This window comes from Pagrus pagrus, assembly GCF_965226575.1.
Source record: "Pagrus pagrus genome assembly, chromosome: 15".
Classification (NCBI taxonomy): Eukaryota; Metazoa; Chordata; class Actinopteri; order Spariformes; family Sparidae; genus Pagrus; species Pagrus pagrus.
This window is the reverse complement of record NC_140199.1, coordinates 278793-298792: the sequence shown is the minus strand read 5'-3', so window position 1 is coordinate 298792 and position 20000 is coordinate 278793. Positions and strand designations below refer to the sequence as shown.

At 43.5% G+C, this 20000-nt stretch overlaps 1 protein-coding gene across 6 annotated transcripts in view; it reads right to left on the bottom strand.

Annotated features, from left to right (window-relative positions):
- The window catches only part of usp54a (ubiquitin specific peptidase 54a), a 69810-nt gene that overhangs the window by 43335 nt on the left and 6475 nt on the right, over positions 1-20000 (bottom strand). For 4 of the 6 annotated variants that reach the window (XM_084376297.1, XM_084376300.1, XM_084376301.1 and 1 more), the window contains exons 1-2: positions 15685-15821; positions 1-230 (exon numbers count right to left, since the gene is read on the bottom strand). The exon at positions 1-230 is cut by the window's left edge and continues 507 nt beyond it. The gene's annotated coding sequence lies outside the window, so the exon portion shown is untranslated. Of the gene's footprint in view, positions 231-15148; positions 15822-20000 lie in introns of those variants that run through there. The other 2 variants (XM_084376298.1, XM_084376299.1) reach the window with 2 other exon arrangements.

Here is a 20000-nt window from a genome sequence, read left to right as displayed (position 1 = left end):
GATTCAGATGATAATCAATGTCCTCGGTCCTCTGGGTCTGTCCTCAGGGAGCCTTTTACTGGACGATCCGGTGAATACACACTCATTCTCTTCTGAATCCAGGACTCATCCCTCTGTGTGTGTGTCTGTGTGTGCCGTCAGCGCTCGTCCTCCTCCTCGTCCTCATCATCACCAGCAGCAGAGGAGCCAACAGAAACCAGCAGGGTCAGAGGTCAGGGGTCAGGAAGGATCTGCAGAAGAAGGACAGAGTCTGAGAGGCTTCTTCTATGTTCAGTTTCCACAAACACACTTTACTTCTAGTTTCCTTTGTTTGATATCAGACTTCAGTCTGTTGTCTGATTTACTGTCCACACAAACTCAACACTCCCTCCATGTTGTCTCAACGAATCAGTAAAATGTGATTCCATCAGTACAACAACAGAGTCAAATCTGATGAAAACACAAACACTGTTAACCACAAAATGGCGCCTGTCGAAGAAACCAAATCCACAGGATTTATTAACACAGACACAAATAAACAACCAAGACACTAAATTATGATTAACAAAAAGACAACAGCAGCACAAAATCCCCGGCTGAGATGCATGAAGGCCAACAGTTCCCACTCCGGACAGACCAGGTGCACTTTATTACCCAATCAAGCTGGAGCACACCTGGGTAGAGCTGAGAGGACAGACAGGAGTCCTCTCAGCTCTACCCAGGTGTGCTCCAGCTCAGGGAACGTGACAAGACAATTTTAAACTTTTGGATGCTCGCAAAAACAAAAGAAAATAAAAGTTTTGTGATTGAAATGTTTGCTAGTTTATTCTGAAATTCTGTTCTGAAGTTTTCAGTTTTCAAGTTTCCATAAAATGTCTAATGTGATTTATGATACCAGCACGAGCGTATCATAACAAAATATTGGTGAAATGAACTAGTTTCACAGCAGATAATGCTCATAGAGGCTGCGCTTCAGTGCCCCGTCACTCACATTATATGGATATACCGGCGCTCCACTGGATCTAATTTCGTCTGAACGACTCCAAACGACACCAAAGTTATCTGGGTGAGTACATGATCGTATTTTATGCTAGAAATAAGGTCCAGGTTGTAAAAAACGGTAGTTCCCCTTTAAGAACAGTACTGGAGTAAATCCCACTTTGGTTCATTTCATCACTGGATCTAAATTTTGACATCTTTACTGTAAATGAATATCAGTCCAAATATCAGTTTTCAGTCTTGTTGATTTCTAGGATCAGTGGACCTCCAACCAGAACCTCCTCGACGCCTCAGTAAGAAGCAACAACATGCAGTGAAGTCGCAGAGTGGTGCTGCTGCTGACACAAAGGTGTCAGGTGTGGGTTTGTTTACGATTCGTTCCAGCAGCAATAAATATTTCACATTAAAATCTTACCAGAGGCTCAAAGCACATCATCCACCCATCACAGCTCTGTTAGACTTTCTATCTGAAACATCTGCCTGAAGTGTTGAGCTTCACTGGCACACAAAGCCAACTGTAAAAAAATAATCTAAGTTGATACTACTGAGAGGTGATCAGACTACAGGGCGACTGATGTGGATTTATCAGGGCCAATACAGATTATTAGACTGAACACTGATTTTCACTTACAGTAAAAATTAAACTCAACTAAAGCATTATAACCACCAGTGACGAAATAAACCTATATACAATTTTCAGGTACTTGAGTATTTACATTTTCTGCTACTTTATACTTGCTCTCCACTACAGTTAGATACATTTAGTAACTAGTTACTTTGCAGATTCAGATTACTCAGTGTTTATGGGCTGTTAATTGTGACGTGTAACCAATCAGATGTTGTGAGCGGGACACTGGGACAGAAACCTGCATCAGAGCCAAAGTAGCACATTTTTAAAAGAGTTTAATTTATCGACAATCTGACAGAAAAATCACAGATAGTCAGAAAAAAGCTAAATATGGGCCGTATAATCAGATGAACATGTTTTGTGATGATGGAAGAACATGAATGACTTGTGTTGTCCCCACACATTAAAAAAAATGTTAAAAATAAATACATCCATCTCCAGGACCACGGGGGAAACTGCCACTTCAGAGGGAGCAACATTTCAGGTTTTTATGAAAAGATAAATATTAGCAGGTCTGTGTTTGTGTGTTATTTACTTCTGGAGGAGATGACAGCATGTTGTCAGAGAGCAATGAAAACACAGATAGTAATGGTTTTAATCCCTGTTTCTGACAACACTATATGTGACTGCTTCTTTCTGACGGCTGATGAAAGTTGTGTAACTGTAAAAGTTAGGAGAGAAGAAGAAAAACAGGAAATGAAAATTGCAGAGAGCCTGTTGAGTGAAACCCGACATTACTGAGTAACCAGCAGGAGCCGTAATAACTGGATTTAAGACCTTTAAATCTCCTCCAAGATGTTATGTTGAGATAATTTCAGGCTTCTGCAGACGCAGGAATGACTCGAGGAAACCCTCCCGTTCTTCACACTGAGCTCTCTGTCTCACAGGTTTTAAGTCCTGACTGTAACTCAGCATTATTTTTTATGATTAATCAAATAATAAAAAAAAACAAAATTATAAAAAAACAACAACAACACAGACAGAAAGAGGAGCTACAAAGGAATAATCGTTCAGACACGAACCAAAAGATTCAGACTAAATAAAAAGATACTTCAGCTTCTGTATGTGTGAGGGGCGTGTCACCACACACACACACACACACACACAGTCAACAGCAGACATTCAGTTCATCTGAATAAAAAATATTCTTTAAATTGATAAATGTTAATTAATCAAGTGTTGGAACAGATGAAACTTCAGAGGACATTCATAAATTAATCAACAGACTCTACAAGCGACTGACACAGAGACGGGAGTGTGTGTGTGTGTGTGTGTGTGTGTGTGTGTGTGTGTGTGTGATGTAGCAGTGAGAGGTAAACCACCGGTCAGAGCTGAGGGAGGTGAGGAGGATTAGCCTGATCAGACTGTCTGCACAGGATTACACTGTCTGTCTGTGTGTGTGTGTGTGTGTGTGTGTGTGTGTGTGTGTGTGTGTGTGTGTGTGTGTGTGTGTGTAGGTAAACACCACGCTGCTCTCAGAGAGGCGTCGTCCTCCTCTGATCTCTGATCGCTCTGGTTTCCACTTCTAAATGGGTTCAGCTTGTTTGTTTGTTTATTCATTCTCTGTGAGGCAGCAACGACAACAGCAACCACAAACAACAACAAAAACAACAACAAAAACCACAAACAAAAAACAACAACCACAATTTCCTCCAATAAATTAAGACACTTTTTGTTCATGATCATTCGATCAATCAATAATCCAATCAAACAGCATTAGAGGTCCAGGATGTAGGATTCAGTGACATCTAGTGGTGAGGTTGCAGACTGCAACAAAACAAACAGCCCTCACCTCACCCTCCTCTACAGTGACACTAGAAATGTTAACGCTGATGTTTGGTTTGTCTGCTCTGGGCTACTGTAGAAACATGGTGCAACATGGAGGACAACCTGCAAAAACCAGCAAGAACAATGTTACATTAGCTAGCTAGCTTGTTAGCTACCGAGATATTAGCAAAGCAGCAGTTAAATGCCTGATGACGTCAGTCTGAAGATGTGTTCGGTCTCTGTAAGTGTTTCCGCCATCTGTAACGTCCGTCACATCTGTAACATCCGTCACATCCGTAACATCTGTAACGTCCGTAAAGTCCGTCACTAACATCCGTAACGTCTGTCACATCTGTAACGTCCGTCACATCCGTAACATCTGTAACGTCCGTAAAGTCCGTCACTAACATCCGTAACGTCTGTCACATCTGTAACATCCGTAACATCTGTCACATCCGTAAAGTCCGTCACCAACATCTGTAACGTCCGTCACATCTGTAACATCCGTCACATCTGTAACGTCCGTCACTAACATCTGTGACGTCTGTCACATCTGTAACGTCCGTCACATCCGTAACATCTGTAACGTCCGTCACTAACATCTGTAACGTCCGTCACATCCGTAACATCTGTCACATCCGTAAAGTCCGCCACTAACATCCGTAACGTCCGTCACGTCCGTAACATCTGTAACATGTCACATCTGTGACGTCCGTAACATCTGTAACATGTCACATCTGTGACGTCCGTCACTAACATCTGTAACGTCCGTCACATCCGTAACATCTGTCACATCCGTAAAGTCCGCCACTAACATCCGTAACGTCCGTCACATCCGTAAAGTCCGCCACTAACATCCGTAACGTCCGTCACGTCCGTAACATCTGTAACATGTCACATCTGTGACGTCCGTAACATCTGTAACATGTCACATCTGTGACGTCCGTCACTAACATCTGTAACGTCCGTCACATCCGTAACATCTGTCACATCCGTAAAGTCCGCCACTAACATCCGTAACGTCCGTCACGTCCGTAACATGTCACATCTGTGACGTCCGTAACATCTGTAACATGTCACATCTGTGACGTCCGTCACTAACATCTGTAACGTCCGTCACATCCGTGACATCTGTCACATCCGTAATGTCCGCCACTAACATCCGTAACGTCCGTCACGTCCGTAACATCTGTAACATGTCACATCTGTGACGTCCGTAACATCCGTAACGTCCGTCACATCTGTAACGTCCGTCACTAACATCCGTAACGTCCGTAACATCTGTAACATGTCACATCTGTGACGTCCATAACATCTGTAACGTCCGTCACATCTCACATCTGTAATGTCTGTGACGTCCGTCACATCTGTAACACATCCGTAACGTCTGTATCTGTCACATCCAGATTAAAATTATGTTTTAAAGTTTGAGACTTCCTGGAAAATCATTAAAACGGTTGATGACTCATCCTGTACTTGGGGTTGCATATTAGTTATTTGTTCAATAAAGACTTTCTTTATTTAATGGGTGGGTCGTCAATACTGCCTTTAAATTTGATGATTGAAATTGAAAGCTCATTTTGGTTTAATCAGAAACTCAGCGAGACGTTTCAAATGTTCTGATTTTTCTAAAACCTTCAAAATAAGAAAAATCCTAACAAATGGTAACGTCACCTGGAATTAGCTAATATTTGCCATTTTTGCCATAAAAATTACTTAAACAATTAATCGATTATCTAAAATAGTTTCCTGTAGATTGACTGATCCATGTATTGATTAACCATCACAGCTCCACTCAGTATTAGAGCCTGACTGATGTAAGTGTTGGTTGATATGAAAACTCTTTTTTAAAAATGATTATAATGCAGAAAAAAAGATGCTTGAGATCATTTAATGAATCATTAAGTACTACAGGTCGATCAATATGTTTTTTCAGGGCCGACAGCGATTATTAATAATGTAGGAGACTGATAACGAACTGATTTACACTCAGAGGAAAAATACAAATCTTATACTCTCAGTTGAGGATAACCAGCGATGGAATGTAACCAACTACAATGTAATACTTTAGTACTGTACTTTACTCGAGTATTTCCATGTTCCGCTCCTTCACCCCATCTATCCTTGACATATACTTGATAACTGTAGTTACTATTTACTTTGCAGATGGAGATGATTCAGTGCTGATCAGCTGTTAACTGGTGGTGTCAGATAGCGTTGCTGATACTGACTGGCAGGGAGAAGACTCTGCATCAGAGCCAAAGTACTGCATTTTTAAATGCATTGATTTTATCAGCAATCAGATGCAGAAACACTGATAGATACTGATTATTGGAAAAATGCTGAAGGTTTCCCTGATAATCAGCCAATCAGTCTAATACCCAGTAAGTCCAGTGAGTCCCAGTGCACTCAGGTCATTTTAGACATTTGAGTGATTGATTGCAAAATAAAATATATTGATATAATGTAAGTATGGGTGGAGCTGTGAGTCAGTGCTGACTGGTTGATCAACTCTAATGTTCTCAGACTCAGACTGACAGTTAGTTGTTACCGGCTGCAGTCAGCTGATGGACACACAGCTCTGACAACATCACGCTGCAGAGACACAACAGCTGACTGAACTGACAGGAAACGTCTTCACGGTCACACACAGGACTTCAGCCTGCTCCCAACACACACGCAGGAGAGGGACCCAGGTGAGTGTGTGTACCTGGACTGCACACCAACTAGAGATGTTCAGATACCATTTTTTCCCTCCTGATACCGATTCCGATACTTATGCTGTGGGTATCGGCCGATACGAGTACCGATACCAGTGTGTTATAAAAAATTATCTATATCATACTGCGCCTGCATGACTGTGATGTGATCATCACTGTGCTGAGGCCTGGCTCAGGTTAAACCCTTTGTAAAACATAATGAATACAGCTAATGAAAGCCATTTATTTTTAAAAAGAACAGTATAAAGCCGAATTCAGCACAGAGCAGACAGGAAGTCAGACACGAAATAATAACATGACATCCGGTTAATTTTCAAAATAGAACACTCCGTGTTGATACAAGCACAAAAACTTCAAATAAGAGACAAATACGCGCTCTTCTTCTAATCCTTCAGCCGGGAACACTTCGTGTTGTTGTGTTTATAACACATACATATAACTGCGGTCGTGTGTGATTATGTAATCATCGCGGGAATTCCTCGGTTTCGTAACTCCAGCTGATCGGCGGAGCTGCGCTGTGGCGGACTCAAAACACAGCTGGTGGGGGTTGAAGGACGAGGACGACGGAGCCAAACCGTCGGAGCCGTAACGCAGCGGACACGTATCCAGAGGAACCTCAGCGCTAACCGGTAAATAGATTCCTATTTCTAGGCTAATAAAGTACGTGGTATCGGATCGGTGCATGGACCTCAGTACTCGCCGATACCGATGCCGGCATTTTCGGCAGTATCGGAGGCATTTCCGATACTGGCATCGGAACAACTCTAAACTAACCAATCAGAGAGGCTGGATCAGCTCAGCTGGTTAGAGGTCGTTTCCTCTCCTGGTGAGCACCGAGGATGATGTGTTTAAAATTGGTTATATAACAAAACGCCAGTCTGTCGCAGAGGACACACGCACGCGCACACACACACACACACACACACACACACACACACAGAGCTTTGATCACCTCTAATTCTCTGAGCTGGCTCAGTGCCGGCTCCATGCAGCCAGTCTGTGTAGCTGCCAGGAGACTGGAGTCTACTGGGAACACTGGGATGAAGCCAGCAGGGACAGAGACATGGAGGAGCAGACAGACACTGATCTGTCTGACCTGTCAGGTGAGTTCACAGCCACCAGACTTCATTCACTTTCTGACTCCTTTTCACTGACTGCTGTTCAGACTCAGTGTTTGATCAGCCGTCAGGTGTGAATGAACAGTTCAGGTGAATGTCTGTAACAATCTCCTGATGAAGGCAGCTCACACTGCTTTCATCTCTCCAACAGTCTGAAACACAACAATTATTAATATTCTGTCACAGAAGACAAAGAAAAGCAGCAAATGTTCATGACTGAGTTCAGCCCGACGTCTGAGGTCAGCCCGACGACTGAGTTCAGCCCGACGACTGAGGTCAGCACGACGTCTGAGGTCAGCACGACGTCTGAGGTCAGCCCGACGTCTGTCTGAAGACTGAGGTCAGCCCGACGACTGAGGTCAGCCCGACGTCTGAGGTCAGCCCGACGTCTGTCCGAAGACTGAGGTCAGTGCGACATCAGTGCGACGTCTGAGGTCAGCCCGACGTCTGAGGTCAGCCCGACGTCTGAGGTCAGTCCGACAACAGGGAGTCCAGTTCAGAGGCCGTCTGTTATTTAGTTGATGCTAGTGCTGACTCTCTCAGTAATGCAGCTAACGTTAGCAGTCCCATTAACTGGCTAATGTTCGTCGTGAACCAAACCCAGCAAGACGACCACCTTGGTGCTGCATTAACTGTCAGTTGGCAGCCGTCTGTCACGGATGCTGTCATATGTGGTCGTGGTTGGCGACGCCTCTCATCACGCTCACTGAGTCGGCTAACTGTGACTCTGACATGTAGCCACATGGCAGGGTCGTAATTCACATTTAGCACTTACACTGTTGGCTATCAACATCCTCAACAAGTCTCTCCCTACCTGACCGTTCTCACGGAAACACATAAAAATGCTGATGCAAATAGTTCTCCCTCTTCAGTTTTAACGGCTTTAAATGAAGAATGCTCCATCCATTCATCTGGATTAGGGGTGGAACGGTTCACAAAATCCACGGTTCGGTTCATATCACGGTTTTGTGGTCACGGTTTTCGGTTCGGTTTGGTGTACGTTGATCGTTAGGAAAATCAATTATGTTTTTTATAGTCTGGTTGTAACTGAAAGAATGAGGCAGTCTGACATTTGATACATCATTGTGACAGTCTTAGGTTAAAAGTAGGTAAGATTCTGGCACTGCAAGAGAGGAGACATTGCTAGTTCCAACGTGCTTTTCATTCATTTGGCAAAGAAAGTTATCTTTAACAAATGCTAAGAACAAATAGCTATTCACTGTCACTAAAATGCAGTGGAGTCTTTTGTGCATACTGGGCACAAATACTGAACTGAATGAAATATATAACCTACATTCATCAATTGTGGTTCTTACAAAATTATATCTTATAAAATATAAAAGTAAAAATGGCTCTTAAAGCTCTGATCTGTCAGTGCTTCAGAGAGATGCTTGCTTGTGTGGCTCTCATAAAGGGGCAGTCACAGTCAGGAAACTTTGAGCAGCCCTGGAGGTCCATCCATCACTAGTAAGCGCTACATGTCAGACAACTCTAACAATTCCTCGTCGGGTCTCTTCATAAAGTGCGGGAATTACTGTGTTGCTGAAGTGTTTACCGGAGGAGATTTTATATTGTGGCTCGAGTGTTTAATCATACAACGAAATCCTGCACCCTCCACCACGGCAAGGCTGCATATCTTAATACCCCACTCCTTTCGTTATGCATTTTTGCCCTGTCTGACTCGTCACTGTAAGGCTAAAAGCTGCGGGGAGCATAAACAACATGTGTTGCACAATGCTTGCACACTGTCGCACTTTTGTCCACAACTTTCTTACTGCCGTCATCGTAGGTCACTCTAAATGCGAAGTGGTCCCGTACAGCAGACCTGTACAGTGCTGCTGGCGCATCTTCTAGCTCCGACTCTTTTCCACTCGCCATGCCCACAAACGTCTCCACAACTGACCCAAAGACACTGTATTACTATCTGCTACACCGCTTTGCTTCTTCTTCTTGTTTACTGCCGGTTGGCATCCAGCTCAGTGCCACCACCTGTTGTTCTGGAGTGTACACGCTTCGCCTCGTTAATAAATGAGAAAAAAAAGTTGTGCATGCCTATAAACCGAACGCGACACACGCAAATCGAACCGAGACAGTTGAACCGAACAATTCGGACGGTTTTCATAAACCGGTCCATCCCTAATCTGGATCCACACCAACATTTAATGGGGTCTATTCTGGGCCCAGACCCATCCTTCGTCCAAGTTTGGTGGAAATCTGTTGGGTAGTTTTTGTGTCATCCTGCCGACAAACCAATCAACTGATTTCTGCTCCTGAGTACAAAAGCAATAAGAGATCAATCGATCAATCAGATTATGGACTCTGGATTGATTTCATCAGATATTTGACAAGTGAATCAGGTCAGAATCTGAACAGATACTGGATTAGATGGGTCCAGACTGTGAACATCTGTTTGTTTCATCATATAAAAATCAATATCTCTAAAAATGAAACGTGTGAGAGCAAACAGTGGATGAGACGAGGTGCTGCTGGACGAGTCCAGGAGGAGAAGATGGACGAGGAAATGAGGTTGAGATCAAACGTCCTCTGGACTTCTGGACACATTTTTTATTTAAGGCTCCTTTTTTTTTCTGAGGATGCAGATTAAGTTAAATCTGTGCATCTCGTTTCCTTCTGTGAAACTCTGGAGAGAATCACTGAGTCAAATATTTTCTAAGACGCATTCTGGGCGCAGGAACTGACGCTGTGGTGCTGCTGACCTCGTTGGCAGCCGGTCTGGGGGAAGATTTGGGGCCTAATGACTAAAAGGAGAGCTCATGAATATACAGCCGTCCTTCAGAGCAGCAACCGCACCAAAATAACTCACAGAATTTGGGAATGTGGAGCACTTCAATCACTTAATTCCACCCAGTGAAAGGAGGAATTAGCTTCTTGTCGTCTCCCTCTGAGACTCTCAGATGAGTCGACGTCTCGCTGCGTCAGTCAAGGACACTTCAGCTCCAGTCTGAACTCAAAGCTGCGACTGCTGCACGTTAACATACAGGCTGGTGTTTTACAGCAGCGACAGGATGGAGTCAGGCAGAGAAAACCTTCTGATGGAGCAAATCAAAGTGAGGAAAACATCTCAAACTGCAGCTAAACTCACATCATCAACTCACTGCAGGTAGAAACTGATTCTCAGCATCACAAACAAGCATCTGGCAGTTTGTTCTTCAGAAAATGAGCCAAAAATGAAGAACCATCAAATGTTTGGCAAAATCACTTCTGCTGAAGACCCTTAATTTTTATCCTGATATGATAACAGAACTGTCAGAACTTCTCCAGTATGGATTCATTAAATCTCACAAACTTGATTTCACCTCAGCTGGACATCAAATTCATTTTCAAGGATTTCCAGGCAACAGTTACGTGAAATTCTGATGTAAACCCTGATCTGTGCCTGAGGGAGCCAACAGCTCCCTCAGGCTGCAGCCGTCGGCTCCCTCAGCCTGGAGCCGTCGGCTCCCTCAGCCTGGAGCTGTTAGCTCCCTCAGCCTGGAGCCGTCGGCTCCCTCAGCCTGGAGCTGTTAGCTCCCTCAGCCTGCAGCCGTCGGCTCCCTCAGCCTGGAGCCGTCGGCTCCCTCAGCCTGGAGCTGTTAGCTCCCTCAGCCTGCAGCCGTCGGCTCCCTCAGCCTGGAGCCGTCGGCTCCCTCAGCCTGCAGCCGTCGGCTCCCTCAGCCTGGAGCTGTTAGCTCCCTCAGCCTGGAGCTGTTAGCTCCCTCAGCCTGGAGCCAACAGCTCCCTCAGCCTGGAGCCGTCGGCTCCCTCAGCCTGCAGCCGTCGGCTCCCTCAGCCTGGAGCCGTCGGCTCCCTCAGCCTGGGGCTACGTCGTCATATGAAGCTGAAACATGGCAGACGACAGTCAACATGGGGTAACGTGTGTATTTGTGCAACATATTTCATGCCGTACATGATCCAGTTCCTTTACTCTTCATTGTCACTTAAATACCAGAAACAGCCGCCAACGTGACGTTTAAATGCTCCAAGCCTGCCTTTCTCAAACTATAGTACGGGCTCCCTCTAGTGGTACACGGAGGAATCTCTGAAATAGCCTGCATTTAAAAAAATTAAATACAAAAATATTTTAAAAATTGAATAAAATATCATTCAAAAACGTATAATACTATCAAAATACTATGACAAATGAAATGAAAACACTGTAACCATGAGATAAATCAAAATGGGTCTAAAATAAGTTTAGCCTTAACTGTATTTTTTTTGTTGGATATGCCGGGCAGCCTGCTACGTAGTCGGGTTGTGGTGCGCGTGCCAAGCCGTTACAAGGTGAAGAAAAAGATCGTAAGCGGAGGAAACTAAAAAGAGTAAACAACAATGCAGTTGTGGCTCCAAACAGGATCTCTTCTGAAGAGTAGTCTGGATCAGGAGGATAATGTTACAGCAGTGGATGACAGTGATCACAGCAGCATCCCTGAAGTATCCTCAGCACCAACAAGCTGCAATCAGCGAAAAACTGTAAGAAAATATGACGCCGGTTACATTAAATTTGGATTCAGAACTGAAGCCGTCCAAGTCGACCATTCAATCTTGTGTTACACCCGTAACGAAGGCACAGGAAGCCTCACATCATGCCAGTCTCCTGTGTGTGTGTGTGTGTGTGTGTGTGTGTTTGAATGAAATGTGACTTTACAGGGACTTACAGTTGTTGTTGTTGTTAATGTCCTCACTTGCTGTGTGTGCATACTTTGTGTGCATACTGTGTGTGTGTGTGTGTGTGTGTGTGTGTGCGCGCGTTGCCCCTGCACTACAGTTGTGTGAAAGAGTTTAATATGGCGTGATATTTGTGCCACATTTGTGAAGGAACAATGGGAGAGGGGAGCAAACAAAAACACTTTGTGCTCAATAAATGTATTTGCATGTTTGCTTTTATCTATTTTAACGCACAACAATAACCTCTGCACTCTCAAACTCTTGCTGGCTACATGCAAATACATTTATTGAGCACAACATATACTTTTGTTTGCTCAAATTAAATTATGTTTTGCTCGTGCATAATCTCTCTTCAAAATATAATTTATGTGCTTGCAAGATATATTTTTCTGTGCTCAGAATCTCCCATTGCTCCTTCACGAATGTGGCACAAATATCACGCCATAGTTTAAGTGCTTCTCCTTCGCACAGTGTGATCGTGGCTGACAAGTCAACAATAAGAAATATTCCTATTGGGAATAACTTTGACTTCTGTTTGAACTACATTTAGCTAATTAGGGTTGCCTACTTCTACTACTGTATTTTTACATGGGTCATACTGTTAGGGCTGCCACTAACGACTAGTCGACTAGTCGTTATAGTAGTCGATGACTAGTCGACTATCAAAGTAGTCAGATTATGAATTGCACAAAAAACAATGGCTCTTATTAAGTTGGGGAAAATGAGATGTCTCACTCTGAGCTATTTCAATTGGCTATGGTGAAACACTGTTTAGCGTGGCATTGCATGCCGTGGGATACACACACGATGACGTCATTACCGACTAGTCGACGACTAAATTAGTCATTGACTAATTTAGTAGTCGACTATTTGTCGACTAGTCGACTAGTCGTTGCACCCCTATATTTCATTAAAGGTTTAATGAACTATCATCTTAATTGTCTTCATTTTTAGTAAGTAACACTTCAAGCTGAAAGCTAATGATTGTTATATAAGAGCAGCTGCATGCTGGTGCGATAAACTGTATGTTATACATTCAATTTACGTATGATCCGATTAGTCGACTAATCGGAAAAAATAGTCGGTGATTAGTCGACTATCAAAATAATCGTTTGTGGCAGCCCTACTGGTGGTACTTGGAGAGCCGGATATTTTCTGAGGTGGTACAGGGTGTAAAAAGTTTGAGAACCACTGGTCTAAGCGATAAAATGCTAAACGTGGTCCATGTTGCTCCGACAGCCTGACCCGATGTGATGTGAACACACCAAACTCTGGAAGTGGGACCATGTGAGGACCATGCGAGGACCATGTGAGGACCATGTGACTGCAGCATCGGAGCGCTGTGAAAAACACTGAACTTTCATTAATGACATCAAATTTCACCACAGCTTCACTCTGCTTATGTAGATTTTAATCAGACGACATCACAATCATTTAATAATATATAATAACAATAATTTGTTCAGCAGCTGTGTGTGTAGACTGCTGTCAACAGGAGTGTTTGAGGATCAGCTGTCTGACAACACAATCACATACAAATATCAAGAAAAACAATCTGATTTTTCTATCAGATTGTAAAATAGGCTAATTAAAAAAATGTGCTGACTCAGCATCCTCTTACACAATGTCCCTCCCACAACTCGTCACAAGTAACAGCCTGTAAACGTTAAGATGATCTGAACCTGCAAAGTAACTAGTAACTTTTTATTTATGTTACTTATTCAAGGGTTAGGTTACCTCAAAGGTGGGTTCAGTCCATCACTGTTATTTTAACTGCAAATGAATATCGGTTTCAAATATCGGTTATTGTTTTATTATTTATTCTTATCATCCAGTATCGATATCAGCCCTCAAACAGCCACATCGGCCGACTACATGTTGACTGACAGAGGTTCAACCAGCGGACCACGAAGGTTTAACTCATATTAAAGTTAATTTTCAACAAAGTTTTATTATCAGTTAATCAGCTGATATATAGAAAACAGTTAGTGACATCATCAAATGTCTTGTTGTGTCAGACAAAAATATTCAATTCAATACAAGAAACGCAGCAAATCCTACATGATTGATTAGTGATCAGAACAGTTCCTGCTGGATTTTTTCACCAATGAAACAAAGAAACATCTGTCTCCATACAGCTCGTCTGCAGTGATCACAACCTGATCTGAGGACGTTATTCACACCCCGACCTGCGTCGAGCTCGTGGATGCTAACGCTGTTAGCTTTTAACAGGCTGTAAACAACATGTTTTCAGATCAGTTTGGATCTCAGGACCAAACTTCACCTGAGCTTCCAGCAACATGGAGATGAGGACTGAATCTTCTATTTGTGTGAACTGTTCACAACAATTTCTCTAAATTCTACAGACATTCAGAACCAACAGATGATCCAACGAGAACCCATTTAAATACCAGGTTTAAATGCAAAGACTCTGGATGTTTCATGCAGATCACATATTGATACAAGGCGTGAATGAAACATGATGCTAATCGTTGTCACAGTGTTTTAAAGCTACTTCAAAAACCCCTAAAACTCTCAGATTTGTTGCGGTCTGCAGCAGCTGAGACGTCCCGGGGTCTCTCCTCCATCACCTCCCCTGTTGTGAAGGCATTGTTCTAATTTTCAGTCTCCCACATTCCACCAGTTGAGTGAATAAACAGTAAATCATGCAGACTGGGAGGAGCTCCTCCTCCTGTTCTTTCAACACATTATTTTCCCATGAACACAGCTGAATAATGAACCTTTAATTTAAAGCTCTGCGGCTGCTCTCACACTGAACAGCTCTACATTCCTGCACAACACTGGACTCCGCTGCACCGCAGCACTCCTGCAAAACTTCCCAGAGAAGTGATGCATCACTGTGATGAAGCACAAACACAAAGATAACTCATGTGAGACATTACAACTAACAGTGATTGGTCTGAGCCTGCAGCCTCACTCAGCCTGCAGCCTGCAGCCTCTGAGGGAACTACTGAGCTGAGTCGGTTCATTAAGGTGAAAGTGGATTTTTATTGGGTTACTTGAGCAACCAAAAAACAAAGTTACCTAAAAGCCGATTTCATCGCGCCTTGCCCGGTTATACGTCCTCATTCTGCCACTACACCAAATTCCATTAACAAATGTAACACTTTAAAGTTCCTTTGCGTACATGCCGACTCAGACTCACAGAAGAATATTTATTAGCAACTTTTTCAAGACTACAAGAAGCACTCGTCACATCGGCATGAGTTAAATCCAGCGCACAGCACGCATTCAACAAGAAAATACGTCACCTTAAAAGCTGGAGTGGTCCCGTTGTTTCTTCCTCCCAGTCGGTGCTGAGGACCACCAGGTGCACATGATGACCGCGGAGGTCACTGCAGCCCGGCCTCAGTCACCAGAGCCACGAGGCCACGCTACCTTGTGTTTTGACCGTTGGCTGCCATGAAACGTAGCTTTTAAAAGGCTGTTTTTTTGAACGGAGTCTGGCGCAGTGCTGTTCACTGTACAGAAAACGCACCGGGGCTACATTACATCACTTCCAGCAAACTTCACGGAAAACAATGAGGGCAGAGCGGCATCACCGACCGGGTTTAACCGAATACAGTCCGCTGTGGCTCAGATAAAGGCACGAAAACACCGAATCCGCCCGGATGTGTGCAGCCCGTTAGCGTGTCGGTCACTCCGGAGCCTGTTGGTAACCGGTACCGACAGCAGCGTAGTGTTAGCCGCCGCCGGGGAACGAGAGTAACGTCTGCTGCGATCAGACCCACCGACCTCCTCACAGCACACACGGTACACGGTACACGGACGGCAGACGGCGGCTCACCTGTGTACTAGGAGCCGGAGGAGAAGCAGGGATCCCGGCTGACCTGGAGCCGGTTTGGGCTGAGCAGCTCCGGAGAAGAGAAGAAGAGAAGCGGCGGTATTGTGTTTAAAGCGGCAGAGTGGAGGGGGCGGAGCCAATACCTGCGGCACGGCGCGCGACCGCGAGCGTGCGTGCGTGCGTGCGCGTTTGTGTACATCTTTACATTAAGACACATGAATGTGGTGAAATATTAAATAATAATACATATTAAATCATAATAATATTGTGTCAGACAGCGTGTGTTTATAAATCAATCTGTGTTTATAAAGTAGCTGTTGTACTTTTACTCTTTCTTCCATGTGACTGTAAAACATGTTCATCCTGTAAATATCTGTCTCGTGATAATCAGTCCGTCCTGATAGAACAACGACCATATAGATAGTGACTGATAGTAAAGTGTGAATGTAAAAGTACATGAACAACATTAATTAAATTATGTGGTTTATCATGTAAAATTATAAATCGAAATCCATTAAAAACAGCCCTAAAAGTGCTTTATTAAGCGTGTTAAAGGGGCATCCAGACCAGTATATTTTCTTCTTGTTTGGTGTGAACACACCATAATGCGCATGATAACAGTGTTTGCCTGTTTTTAAAGGTCATTTTTGTTCTTATACATGTAAATATCATTAATTAAACAGTAAAGGCTAAAACCTAATTTATTTATGAAAAATGATTGTTTTACTGGAAAGTTATTTTATGTTATTTTACGATATTTTTGGCCTTCCCTGCAGCCACAATATATTTCTTTCAGTGTAGGGACACACCAGGCCGACGGCGAGCCCCCTGGAGGAGCACCAGGGCGACATAGTGGTCAAACTGTGTAATTACATGTAGCATCACCACGTGACACGCTGAGGCCCAAAGAGACTTTAATCTAACATTGTGAAAGAAGCGTCTGTTGAACCATGGAGACATGTTTGAGTCTAGAAGCACAATTACATTATTTCATTCTCCACTCAAGATAATCGGGCGCTAAACTGGAAGCTAGCTGGCTCCGTCGGCAGATGCGCTCTGTGGGATGCACTAACTGGACGATCCGGGTATTTTTATACCAGCAAGTCAAACTTGAGCAAACACTGAGCAGCTTTCATAGGACTGACGGGGCTCCGCCTCCAACGCTGTGTCCAGATTTAATGTGATGTGATTGGCCGATGGTGGCTCAGGGTCACGGGAGTCTCGGCTCTAGTTGTTCTGCACCTTAGCACCACTTTGTCTTTGTCGGAGGCTTTTCTCACAATTGTTTTTGTTTTATAAACTTGTTTTTTCTTTTTTACAACAAAGACACAAAACTGTTATAGAAACATAAAGATCAGCTGTGAAGAAGCAACAGTTCAAATTTACTTCTGTTAAAATAACACGACCCTTTCCTCACATGTTCAGTGTATGTGCAGATAAAGTGCCATATTGTTTGAGTTCAGCAGTGAATCCAGTGTTTACAGTCAAACTTAATTTAAGAGACTCTAGTTGATTTAATGTGTTTACATGGACGACTGTTATATAATTTGACAGGTTATTTTTACAGATACATGAAATTATAATGACTTCATGAAGAGGTCACTGGATTCTCATCACATTTAGATAAAATTCATAACAAAATGACTGGAGTCTGGTGAGGAAACAAAGACACTGAGGAGTTAAAGCTGTGGGCTGAAGTTGTGCTGTGTGTTATTGATCAGAGTATTGATCACATTATAAACACAGGAGGACATGTCAGGATCAATACATGACAGCCTCACAGCCCACACCACAGGACTCATGTTTATAATCAACATGTTCGTTATGTTAAAGCTCTGACTCATAAACACAGCAGGTCCTTATACAAGTTAATTACTCATTAACTAGTTTTACTGAATCACATCAATGTTTTAATCTCACTGATCATCTGCTGCTGTCGGCCTGGATGTGTTCATGTGTTCATGTGTCCATGTGTTCATCATGTGTGTCCATGTGTCCATATGTTCATGTGTCCATGTGTTCATGTGTTCATGTGTCCATGTGTTCATCATGTGTCCATGTGTCCATGTGTTCATATGTTCATGTGTGTCCATGTGTTCATCATGTGTGTCCATGTGTCCATGTGTCCATCTGTTCATGTGTCCATGTGTCCATATGTTCATGTGTTCATGTGTTCATATGTTCATGTGTTTCCATGTGTCCATGTGTTCATATGTTCATGTGTTCATGTGTGTCCATGTGTTTATCAGGTGTTATGTCTTTATGTGCAGGTGGATGTTCCTGATATCACCAAGTAATTAACAGCCCAGGATCAATGTTAGGTCAGAGGTTAGGTTAGAGGTTAGGTTAGGTTAGAGGTTAGGTTAGGTTAGGTTAGGTTAGAGGGTAGGTTAGGTTAGGTTAGAGGTTAGGTTAGGTTAGAGGTTAGGTTAGGTTAGGTTAGGTTAGAGGGTAGGTTAGGTTAGGTTAGAGGTTAGGTTAGGTTAGAGGTTAGGTGAGAGGTTAGGTTAGGTTAGAGGTTAGGAAAAAGGTTAGGTTAGAGGTTAGGTTAGGTTAGAGGTTAGGAAAAAGGTTAGGTTAGAGGTTAGGTTAGGTTAGAGGGTAGGTTAGAGGTTAGGTTAGGTTAGAGGGTAGGTTAGGTGAGAGGGTAGGTTAGGTTAGAGGTTAGGTTAGAGGTTAGGTTAGAGGGTAGGTTAGGTTAGGTTAGAGGGTAGGTTAGGTTAGAGGTTAGGGTTACAGTGCTCCTGGGCGAACAACTTTGACATTGATCCTGGGCTGTTAATTACTTGGTGATATCAGATCGTGCGTCCAGGTGACCACTGACAGAGAAGCTCTGGTCCTGTTAGCACAAAATAACAGCCAGAGGACGTTGACAACATGGCTGCCGTGTTTCCAAACCTTCAACACAGATCTTTATCTGTTAAGGAAGTGTGGAGAAGTTCACCATCGCTCATCTACATCTACTGCCAACACTGTAGTGACACAGAGCGGGTCACACAGCACAGCTCTGGACTCATCTGGACCGGCTGCTGCCAGAACTACTGCAGCTCATAAAACCACAGTAATATCTGTGAGTCCACGAGCTTCATGTTCATCAGAACAGAATGAACAGCAGTGAAACGGAGCGAGAAGACGACAGTCGCAATAAATTCCTGATGTTTAATGAGAAAACATAAAACATGAAGCTGCTGTCGAGTGGAGCTCCACACAGTTTGGGTGGAGAACAGACGGAACCGCAGCTACGCCCGCAAACATTCCTGCGCCTGCAAACTATTAAACTGGGCTGAACTGAGCCGAACGGGGCTAAATATGGCTGCACAGAACCGACGAGGCCTCGCTGCTGATCAGTTCTATTGATCGGTCGTCACACAGGAACATTTATCTGATTGAGTTTCTGTTCAGTTTATTTCTTCAGTTTGTCAGTTTTAAACATCTGAAGTCACTTTTTTCAGACTTCATGTGGAATATTTAAGATCTCACTCCTTTCATAAATGATCCAAAGATTAAATTATGGATTATTAATTAGATTTTATGATGATTCCTCGTCATGTTCAGATCTATTTTCAAATCAAAACAACCTCTGATGGATGTCTGAAGTTGAGTAATGTCACCAGAACTCTTCAGGGACATAGTTTGTATTTAAAATTAATTTACTGCTGGAAAAACTAACAAGTCTTCAGTGTTTCATTTTCTATTTTATTTTCTTAATTTATTTATTCAATAAATATAATTAAATATGTATTTCTGTATTCTTTTCCCTTCACACTTATTATAACACATAAATACAGAAATGAATAAAACAGCAACACAGATGTAAATTAAAACAAAATGTCACATTTTATAAATTCATTAAAATGGACATGCAGCAGGTCGGACCTGAACCCCAGGCCTCTGCAGGGAGGACGGGCCTGTCCCTCAGGCCGTCTCATGGTTACTGTCCCTCAGGCCGTCTCATGGTTACTGTCCCTCAGGCCTGGTTACTGTCCCTCAGGCCGTCTGATGGTTACTGTCCCTCAGGCCGTCTGATGGTTACTGTCCCTCAGGCCTGGTTACTGTCCCTCAGGCCTGGTTACTGTCCCTCAGGCCGTCTCATGGTTACTGTCCCTCAGGCCTGGTTACTGTCCCTCAGGCCGTCTCATGGTTACTGTCCCTCAGGCCGTCTGATGGTTACTGTCCCTCAGGCCGTCTGATGGTTATTGTCCCTCAGGCCGTCTCATGGTTACTGTCCCTCAGGCCGTCTGATGGTTACTGTCCCTCAGGCCGTCTGATGGTTATTGTCCCTCAGGCCGTCTGATGGTTACTGTCCCTCAGGCCGTCTC